Below are 11,473 nucleotides of genomic sequence, written 5' to 3' on the forward strand. Positions count from 1 at the left end.
GACCCACGTATATCAAAGAGTTACTTATTACTGCTATTAGTAACAGAACTGACTATCTGAATTAACAAGTACGCTTTACATTATATTTTTATACTATCTTGTTTCAAATATTTAAGGAAATGTATAAAAGATTGAAGAAATTTATGGTTTTTGTGCCGTCAACTGCGGCATATAAGTCTTTCCCACCGCTGGCGGTGCGTATTCAACCTTCTTGGCGGTAGAACACGCGAGAGGTGGCGAGCAGAACGAGGCCACTGCTTGGGGTGCCACGACTGGTCGGTGACAGGGGGCCGCGGTAGAGCAGAGGCCGCTGGAAACACCACTACCGCTACTTGGAGGACGACGACCGCCTCCTGAGATACGAAGTACACTGAAGCGCCGAAGAAACTGGTCTAGACATGCCTGTTGAAATACAGAGATATGTAAGCAGGCATAATACGGCGCTACGGTCGGCAATGCCTACAGAGGACAACAAGTTTCTCGTGCAGTTATTCGATCGGTTACTGCTGCTATAATGACTGATTATCAAGATATAAGTGAGTTTGAACGTGGTGTTATAGTCGGTGCACGAGCGATGGGACGCAGCATCTCGGAGTTAACGACGATGTGGGAATTTTCCCGTGCAACCATTTCACGAGTGTACCGTGAATATCAGGAATCCGGTAAAACATCAAATCTCCGATATTGCTGCGGCTGGAAAAAAGATCCTGGAAGAACGGGACCAACGACGACTGAAGAGAATCTTTCAGCCTGACACAAGTTCAACCCTTCCGCAAATTGCTGCAGATTTCAATGCTGGCCATCAACAAGTGTCAGTGTGCGAACCATTCAACGAAACATCATCGATATGGGCTTTCGGAGCCGAAGGCCCACGCGTGTATCCTTGATGACTGCACGGCACAAAGCTTCACGCCTCGCCTGGGCCCGTCAACACCGGCACTGGACTGTTGACGACCGGAAACATGTTGCCTCCTCGGACGAGTCTCGTTTCAGACTGTATCGAGCGGATGGACGTGTAAGGGTATGGAGGCAACCTCATGAATCCATGGATCCTGCATGTCAGCAAGGACAGTTCAAGCTGCTGGAGGCTCTGTAATGGTGTGAGGTGTGTGGAGTTGGAATGATATGGGAACCCTGATTGGTCTAAATACGACTCTGACAGGTGACACGTACGTAAGCATCCTCTCTCATCACTGCATCCATTCACGTCCACTGTGCATTCCGACGGACGGCAATTTCAGCAGGACAATGCGACACCCCACACGTCCAAAATTGGTACAGAGTAGCTCCAGGAACACTCTTCTGAGTTTAAACACCTCTGCTGGCCACCAAACTCCCCAGACATGAACATTATTGAGCATATCTCGAATGCCTTGCAATATGCTGTCCAGAAGAAATCTCCACCCCCTCGTACCCTTACGGATTTATGGACAGCCCTGCAGGATTCACGGTGCCGATTCCCTCCACCACTGCTTCAGACGCTAGTGGAGTCGATGCCTCGTCGCGTTGCGGCACTTCTGCGTCATCGCGGGGGCCCTACACGATATCAGGGAGTCGTACCAGTTTCTTTGGCTCTTCAGTGTAGGAAGCGTGTTGAAGAGCAGCTAACGGAGGGTCGAGGCTCACAAGCGTCCGCTGTCAACACGGGCACCGTTCCGACTGGTGCAGCGCACGGTGCTGGACTTCGCGAATCCGAGGAATGCAGCGCAGTCGGGACTCAAGATTTGGTTGCTGCGGCATGTTTTCGGGCACGATACTTAAAGGAGTGCGTGCGTTTGCTGTTATAAATGTGGACTGTAGTGCACACAGTGAGGCAGGGTTGGTTTACTTGCGTTACCGATTGATTAAGCGGTAAACAGGAGGAGGCTGCTGCTAGGCCTAGTGTATTCAATTGAAAGAGTACCAGCTGAAGGAAGTGTGCCTAGTGAAAATCAAATTGTCATTGCGGTCGCATTTCATTGCTTTATCCTTCTGATTTTTGGGTCGTTTGCTCCACTGTGACTTTTGTCTCTCTTGCGTTTGTCTGTTTAGTATAAAGCAGGGTGTCAACGTTGGATGGGTATTTTTGGAATTTGGTTTTGGTGTGAGATATATTGCGTGTATAATACGCTTTCGCTGTGCACCGTTGTTTGTGTGTCTTAATTCATGCCCTTGAATGTAGTCTGAATGAACTATGACTTATTCTTTCTATTGCATTAGGTTCTGTTGCGTTGTTAAATTGTGTATTCATGTAAGTAACCTTATTGTAAAGTTGACTGATTATACTGGACCAATTTAATTACAAGTGCTTTATTTCTATTAGTTTACAACTCGTATTTTGTGTTTCTGAGCGCTGAAGCCTTTGGCCGTTGCTTACTGTGCCTCTCTGGATTGTTTATACTTGTTAACAAATGGAATTATATTTGTTTTCGAAGTTACACCAACATAGCTCCCAGCCGCTTACCACTTCCATCAGTTCCTGCACCATAATTTATCGTTTTATAATAATGGAGGAATCAATAAATTCGCTGCCTAGCTTGTCAGCGAGAATTTTTTCTCCTAAGTTTTGTGGTTTAAAAAAATATTCTATCTCAATTAAATCCACTGCATGTGATTTCTGGAAGATGTGGAGTATGCTTGTGCGTTTGTGTTTGTGTGTGTATGTGTGTGTGTGTGTGTATCTGGTTGATTTCGGGAGCATAGATCATGTGTCTAGCGTATCCAGTCTGTCCTACGTAGGGGATTGAGCAGGTTTTACATGTGGTTTTCTGTACTAGTAAATCTAAGAGTTTTGTCTCTTTTACTTAAAGTGAGATCTAACTGTTACTCAATGTTGGTGGAAAAAGTTACTTTCACTTTGTGACTTGGGTAGGTTTGCTTTTTTTTGGGAAATTTTACTTGTAAATTCTATTAAAAATAGAATGTAAAGAATAATTGACAATTAAAATACCACTGATCTTACCAATAAGTTATAAGTGATAATTTAATATAAATACGAAAGTAATTCATTGAAACAGAGCAAAAAAAGCGTGCACACTAGCCATAACTTTATGAAGAGTTCCTTGCTGTGGCCTCCTCTTCAATATGAACCTTGCTAAAAATTATGATTAACAGCTAGGATTTTAGCGTACACTCTGAATTCTAGCAACGTCCACAGACGATGGGATGACCTAGCTAAGGCAGGAACGCACAGACCGCAGCCCGCATGCGGCCCGCCCCTCACCGTTCGTTCCCATAATTTTTTTGTTTGTTTACTCATCTTTCATCCCTCTTGAAGTACAGAGAGCAGGCCCTTATAGAACGTAGTTCTTTTGAACCCAATGTAGATAGCATTGGTGCAGGGAGACCATAATCCAGAATAACTTGTCTCACAGAGCAATGTTTTTGAATTTGCCGGCTTACCAAGTCTATACACCCCTGATCTAAAAACATAGAAAAGTTTAATGAAAAGTGAATGCCGTAAAACATAGTTGTTATTTGTCATTAATCCGCGACAAACCCTATAAGCAGCCTATAAGAGACGAACTAATGAATGTGTGTGTACGTGTAAGAAAAATAGCGAGTACAAAGAAATAATGAATAAATTTGAGAGATAATGTAGAAGAAAAAGAAGAAGAAATTATATAAGTCGTTGTTTAGCGCCCCCTCCAGCACAATGAAAGTAATTGTGTAGCTTCGATAAGTTGTTACTAAGACATCGCCTTATGGTGGACCAGATGTTCAAATTACACAGAAATTTGTTCCCAGCGCTGAGGGTCATAATGAAACAGCAATAAAAAAAAACTAATGAATTATGCATAGGTAGCGACACGATGCTTGACACCTGGTATGCTGGTCTGTAAATTCAGTCAGAGTTGAGTATTTGATAGTTTGGACTGAAATGTATACAACAGTTGTAAATGCCAGTAACAATAAAAGCGCGTTTAACTTGCGCGCAGGTTGTCTAAAACTGTAGAGCTTTGATTAATGTTCTGCTAGATTGTCCAGATCTACTGCAGATGGCTGCCACAGTAATTCCACAACTAATGCAGCGGACGATAATTTGCTCAGGTCTTTTCAGTTCACAACTGTAAACATAGTCTTTGTAAAATATAATATTAATCTGAAAGTGAGATTTAAGAGAATTTATCACATGTTGTTTCAGTACAAACAAATGCAAAATTATAAAAATTGTAGGGCTCTATGCGTACAGAATATTGTCGCTTCCTTTAATTGATGAAGAGAATTCACGACCACGATATACATCATGAGAAAAGTCCTCAAACTGAATCGTAACGAGATTATTGCATTTAAACGAAATTTAGGAAAGTCATCATCGTAATCTACATGGAGCTCGTTTGGAGAGGAGGACTACAGTTAGTAGGTTCAAGTGGATGAAAGTTGCCGTGATTACATAGAGATAACGAGGTTCGCTGAGGATAGACAGCATGGATATCTGCACCAAGCTAGTCTTAAGACTGAAGGCAACAACACATTTCAGCATTATTTAGCAGTTGAAACATTGGTAATTACGGCTTATATCAAAATACGTTACATATTCGATTGCAAACGTCGCACTTTGGCGTATGCCTGACGCTCTGACCTGGAATGTGCGTTAGTTGAGACAAAATGGTGCTCAGTTTGTGTAAATTCATTGCGCAAAACTGTTTTCCTTGCTCGATTGGCAGTTTCATTATTGCAGGATCGTGCAAATGTGACGGTGACAACCTAAGGGTTTATAGCTATCTCACTACTAGCATACGGCTTGCAGAATTACTTAACAAAATATTTTTTGAGAGATATCATATGCACATAGTTATGTGATACAAAAATTTCTGTTAATGATATGTTAACGTCCGATCCCGTGGTCATTGGCAACGTACTGGTGGAGATACTGTAAATGAATTGTAGTGTATGTCCAGACCACATACGTAAGCGCGCTGGAAGTTACCGCAGTGAGCCTTTACGTTTTTGTCAGCGCCACCTAAGAAATTGCGAGAGTAGTTGAATGAAAAGGGCAGCTTCCTAAAAAGAACTAGTAACATGAGCACACACAAGAGGAAATCGAGTGTAACGGAATGTAGTTCAAATAAATCAGGTGAAGCTGAACAAATCGGATTATGAAGTGAAACACTAAAAGTAATAGATGAGTTTTGCTATCTTGGCAGAAAAGTAACTGACCATGGACGAAGGAAAAGGATATAAAACGTAGACTGGCTATAGCACGGAAAACAATTCTGAGAAAGAGGAATCTAAGGGGCTGCGGAAAGTTTCAGAATCATGAAATATTCAAGTTTTACTTTTTTGCGAATTAAAAAACTGCGGACTTTCCTCATTCAATTGATGTATAATTTGTTCAGTTCAAAAGACTGCAGTTATTTTCAAATATTTTTGAAATATGTTCTGCATTGGCGTGATCCACCGTGGCGCTGTTAAACTGTTGTCAAATGTTGTACTCATGAATCTACATGTTCATCATGTATATTTTAGTGATGTGAGAAAAAAATAAGTGTTACAAAATAAGTGTTGTAGCTAACCTGTGATAGTTCAATATATATCGCTCGCTCAATTGTCGTGTGTTTCAAGTTTATTTGCTCTTTTGTAATCCTGAAAATATTCGTAGTGAATTCTGTTCATTGAAGTCTCTGTTTTATTGAACGATAACCATGGGTAAACATAAAGTGACTAGAAATCCTATGAAGGCTTTTAAGAAAAGGAGAAATGTTGGAAAGACAAAGGTAGGTGTTATTACCGCAAACAATAAAGACGATAACTGATGGTGTACCTGTCCATTTCAATGAAAGTGAGAAAGAAAGAACTTCGCAGAGGAAGCTTGGTTCAGTTAGTGAAAAGTATGAATGTTTTATGGGAGACTTGGACGTGAATTAAATATTTGCAAACTGTGTAAGATGTATTCATTGTAGTGAAGTCGGTCTGGAACTCTCTGTAAAAAATCACGTAGGACTTGTCAGTAAAATGGAACTGAAGTGTTCATACATTACCACTATTTGAAATAGTGTTGCCGTAACTCCAAATGAATAAAATGATCGCAAAATCTATGAACACAAGACTAGATTTGTTCATGCCTTGCGTACAGTTGATAAAGATGCACATCGGGTACAGCTTTCTTTACACCGATGAAAACCTCATCATTACTTGTGTCCCAATGGAGAAAATAGTTGGTGTAAGTACAACAAGGGATTTCTAAATGGTGAAGTGTACCACTCAAAAAACATAGTCTGCCTGATGCGGTAATGGAGGTGATAAAATCTATTTTCAGAGACTTAGAAGCAACTGAACTGTTGAAGAAGCGTGTTCACGGAAAAATTCAAGACCACAGTCAAAGTGTAAATTGTGTTATATGGCCAAGAATCCTCAAGACTCTGTTTGTTGGAATAGAAACACTTCACTTTGGTGTGTATGAGCCTGTTGCTACTTTCTATGATGGCAACTTTATAAGGTGCAAAGTATTTCGAAATAAGGGAATGAAAATAGGTTTTAGCATGATACGCACGATGCTAGCTTTCGACAAGAAATGTCTTCTAAGAAGGTAACCCAAACTTTGTCACTCGATTCACAAAAGTTTTATTTTTTCATACAAATGTTTTATTTTTTCATACAAATGTTTTATTTTTTCATACAAATGTTCTCTCAGGATTTACCAAACCAGTTTGCTTCAGATTTTCAGGAAATGTTACACAGCCCCTTCTGCGTAACTTAACACCGTCTTTTTCCAAAAGCCTATATATTCTTGAATTCATAAATAACAAATTGCACAAAAAAGTAGTGGATTTTCATTACAACAGAAAAATTAATCTCTAACAACTGAATTCAAATGTTCAAAAACTCCTGTGTTAAGTTGTAGCCAAATTCCAATAAATAACCTGTAAAAATTTCAACTTCCTAGTTCAAATACTTTCTGAGAAAATATGTAATTTATAAGTGCTATTTTAACATTAGAAAGATAGGGCTTTCCGGAGCCCTTAACATCTACTATAAATTTAAGAGTTGGGATGCTTCTTCTGAAGATATTTGTCTGGACTGCAGCCTTGTACGAAGGTAAAATATGGCCGATAAGCAGTTCAAATAACAAACGTTTAGACGCTTCTGAAACGTGGTGCTACAGAAAAATACTGATAATTAAGTGGTTAGACCGAGTAACAAACGAGAACGTAATGAACAGAACTGGAGAGAAAATAAATTTACGACACAACTTGACTAAAAGAAGTGAGGCATGAAGCAATAGTCAATTTGATAATCGAGTGAAATGTGGCGGAGGGGGATGGCGGGGTACAAACTCAAGGATCCTAACGAATGAAAAGGGATAGATGAAGTAAGTTAGTTCAAATCAGTGTACGTGTAGCTATTTGTAGATTAAGGTGCTTACACAGGATAGGGTAGCGTGGAGGGTAGAGTAGCGTGGAGGATTTGATCCGATACGTGAGAGTAGTGTGGAAGGTTTTCGAACAGAAGACAACAACAAACTGGAAGAAAACAGAGAGGCTTAAGTCGAAAACCGAGATGTAGCGATTTCCTGGCATGATCCCTGTTTTCTAAATTCATATATAATGGAGAATTTGAAAACTATTATCGTTCTGTAGCTGGATAGACTCTTGTTACCACATCGCCATTTTTTCTACGATGGGATGTTCTGCGCTGCTAACCGTGTCAATTTAGTTTCGTATGCTTCGCCTGATAAGTGCTTGTGTACTTCGTTTCTTATGGAGAATCAACATGATACTTGCCAAGAGGAAAACGTGGGAGGCCACTTAAAAACCTTACTTAAGTTGTCGATGTTTCAGTCTAAGGGCTGTTTAATCGGCCGCGACGATAACATTTGATTGGATGTAATAGACTTCTCTCTAATAACGTTGAGGTCTACACTGGGCAGCTAATGAGCACCAACGGACGGAAAGAATGGAGGTTTAATTTCCGATCGACGAAGAAGTCATTACGGACGAAGCTCAGGCTGTGGTAGGACAAAGACGGTGCTGAAGGTCAGCTGTAATCTATTTATGGAAACCACGGGAAACCAAAATGGGTATGTCCGGAAGGAAATTTGAAGTCTACTCCTCCGGAATGCGAGATCCAGCGTAACAGATGGAGCAAAATCAACAGCATCAGAAGCCCTCACTGCATAATATACTACAGAGAAGTTTTTAATTCAATACGAGACGTTGGCGTGCTGTCTAATGATCATAAACTTCACACCATATATTTCATTCCGTCTAGCCAGGACAGTGTGCTCCACCGAAAGAATTGATCTGTTACGTCAGAGTAGAGTACCACAGCACGATCATGCGTTATCACACCCGGCTAAGAAGGCGAGCCGTTTTAACGATGAGCAATGCAAAGCGAATCTACTGTTATCCTAGAGCGGGTCGTCAACCACAGTGCAATACTAAGTAGTGTCCACGGTATGCCATTGCTTTTCTGACAACTCCGAACTGACGGACCCAACTAATTATACAGGAACCAACGGCTTGATGGTGAATCTATGCAGTGCTGCCGGTATTCAAGGTAGCGTCAAAGGAAAAACCTTCTAATCTGCGATTTGAACAAGCAGACACTGAGTATCTGTATTGTATTGAAGATATCCGCAAATGTCGACAGTATGCGTTGTGTATCTTATTTCGATAAAAAAATTCCCATTCACTCTAATACTTGCTGTTGACAGCACTTATGTCCACTTTACTCTTTTCTTGCAATCTTCTGATTCGGGTTTATTTTTGCAACAGTGCTAGTTGCACATTAACGGTGATACATAGCAAAATTATATGATTTACTGAGGAAGAGATGGGCAATAGACACCTCGTATTTGGGTTCAATGAATGCTGAATAAGAACTGCACAACGACATTATTCTGAGTTGACACCTCAGCGATGACAACACTGTCAAATACTTTTGGATCTGTACACAGCCGCCAACAAGAAACCAGATTCTTCATGTTGTACTGTTTAGTTCCCGTATATTACAGGCTTTTTCACTTTATTTTCACAGAAACAGAAGTAATTAGGGTAACAAATCGACTAAATAACTGTCAGACTATTACTCTATAGCGAGCCACCGGAGACCGTGTGCCCCTTATACCAAACTGCTCAGAAAATATTGCTGAACGATCTCAGAGATTCTGTCGCCGGCGTTCGGGTTTACCCTGCAGAAAAAAATATACCTAATGATGAAATTCGTAATAGGTTTTCTGTGTTTATTGCTAAATGGCTCTGAGCAGTATGGAACTTAACATCTGAGGTCATCAGTCCCCTAAAACTTAGAACTACTTAAGCCTAACTAACCTAAGGACATCATACACATCCATGCCCGAGGCAGGATTCGACCTGCGACCGTAGCAGTCGCGCGGGTCCAAACAGAAGCGCCTAGAATCGCTCGCCTACATCGGCCGGCTATTGCTAAATCCCATGCAACAAATGCCGCGATGTCTCCCTTGAAAAGAACACCGATTTCCTTTCCTATGTTACCACAATCCGACCAGTTTCTTCGTCACTACCGACACGCTACTGCTTTTTCATAATTAATCGAATAAACTTTCACATTCATAGGATCTTACAACTAAAATGTTGGGTAATAATCAACGCTAAAAAAATTAACTATTGTCTGCAGGTGCTGGTCGGACAATAGGACAACTGGTCATAGTCGTAAATGCAAGTTGGAAGAAGAAGGAAAAAAAAAGGATTTCCACTAAATGTCCTGTGGTATGAAAAATCTTGAACTACAGATACTTCTTTGGAAGCGTGTTATAAAATTCATAATCAGTATCCAAGGAAATCGACATACTCGTTTTTAACGTTTTCAAAGTAACCAGCTATTTATGTACAACGCCAGTGGCTCATACAGCTAAAAAGAACTAAGTTTAATTTTATTTTATTACTAGCTGTATCCGCTACTGTGTTAGTGTATCAGTAGTTTTGTTATGATGAATGATGGTGAGATACAATAACATCAGCTGCCCTCACATGTCTGCCTATTCGGGTAAGCACAGCTCATGATGTGTGCCCCACAGCTGTCCCAACGCACGATGCGTCGGCATGCGCATCGTTGCTACCGAGCAGTGTGTGTGTGTGTGTGTGTGTGTGTGTGTGTGTGTGTGTGGTGTTTGGCTGTTGGAACACGCTTTTCTAAAAATATCGTAATTGCAAGTTCTACCCATGTAACTCTGTCTGTCAGTTACTAGTTACTAGTGAAGATATTTTTCCAAAGACTTTTGGATGGGCCAAGGTGCTGGTGACTTGAGCTTTCTCTGTGCTGGGCCTGTCTGCTGTTGCATTGCGCCCTGCTAACCGGTGCAGCTGCCTGGGGCCACGGGCTCAGTCTCAGGCGTTGGGTATGCAGCCCGCGGCACTCTACGCAAGAGCCGAGGAACCAGCGAGCCGCGACGTTACGTACTGTTTCTCGAAAGTAGGTGAGCCGTGTCTAAAATAGCGCCGCGCTGTTCAAGGTACTATGATGGTGTGAGGCCTAGTGCACGTGTAGAGATGAATAATCTTATTGATACACGCATTGTTTCACAAGGGCCTCACCGATCTTCGTCCATTCCTAAATGCGAAAACCGTCTTTCAAGGAAACATAGCCATCTCGACATCATATTTTAAGCAGAAGAAAGTACTTCTGCAAGATATCAATACCAGCAGTCAGTCCCGGCTGAAAATGTGGGCTATAATTCTGGCAGTACGCAGTTATGGCCTTCTCAAAGCTGTACCGTGTGGGACAGATTGCTTGTGTTGATATCTAGCAAGTGTGCTTTTTTCTCCATAAAACATGAGGTCGAGTTTGTAATCCTTCTTTGTTAGTTCATCCAGGAGTAGAAGTACAGCGCGCAGTTCACTCAACATTAATTACTGTACTTCTGCAGTTCACATCGTGATGCAAATATTAATTTAAATGTATTGTCAGTACCTTTACGCATGTAGGCCAACACACCAGCCACGCCGTCACGTCAACAATCAGCGTTCTTCTCGTCAGCGCTCTCCCACTGACTGTTCGGTATCAGCAGTCGAAAACAGGCTCCCTCAATTACCTCGAATAGTAATACATAACTTAATACGATATGTAAGTCTGTCAGTAATATTATTGGGCACGATAGAAAGTCAACTGCCATTCTCCTTCCGAAGCTTTTCTCAGCGCGTCAGTTGGAGATTGGCTATGCATTCCACACGCGGAATTTTTTGTTGCTGAAGACGTTAGTTTGCGCTGTTATCATGACAGGTGGTGCTTTGTCGTCTTACACGACAAAATACTCGCATATTGCACAGCTTCCACGAAATACATGAATAATGTCACATCTATAGACCTGCGAACTCTTACACCCATATGAAATGACACAGAAGTTGGTGTATGCACATACAGCTACGTCACTTCCCATAATCACACCGTTTCGTTCAGAGACACCCATTTTACGGACGTTTCGCGGTTGACATGCTACAGCTGCTTGTCAAATCAAAACAGCTCTGTTGTCCAAATCATTCTGATATACAATCCCGAGTACATCTTGGGGAATCCA

The sequence above is a fragment of the Schistocerca americana genome, chromosome 2 (genome assembly GCF_021461395.2).
Source record: "Schistocerca americana isolate TAMUIC-IGC-003095 chromosome 2, iqSchAmer2.1, whole genome shotgun sequence".
Taxonomy (NCBI): Eukaryota; Metazoa; Arthropoda; class Insecta; order Orthoptera; family Acrididae; genus Schistocerca; species Schistocerca americana.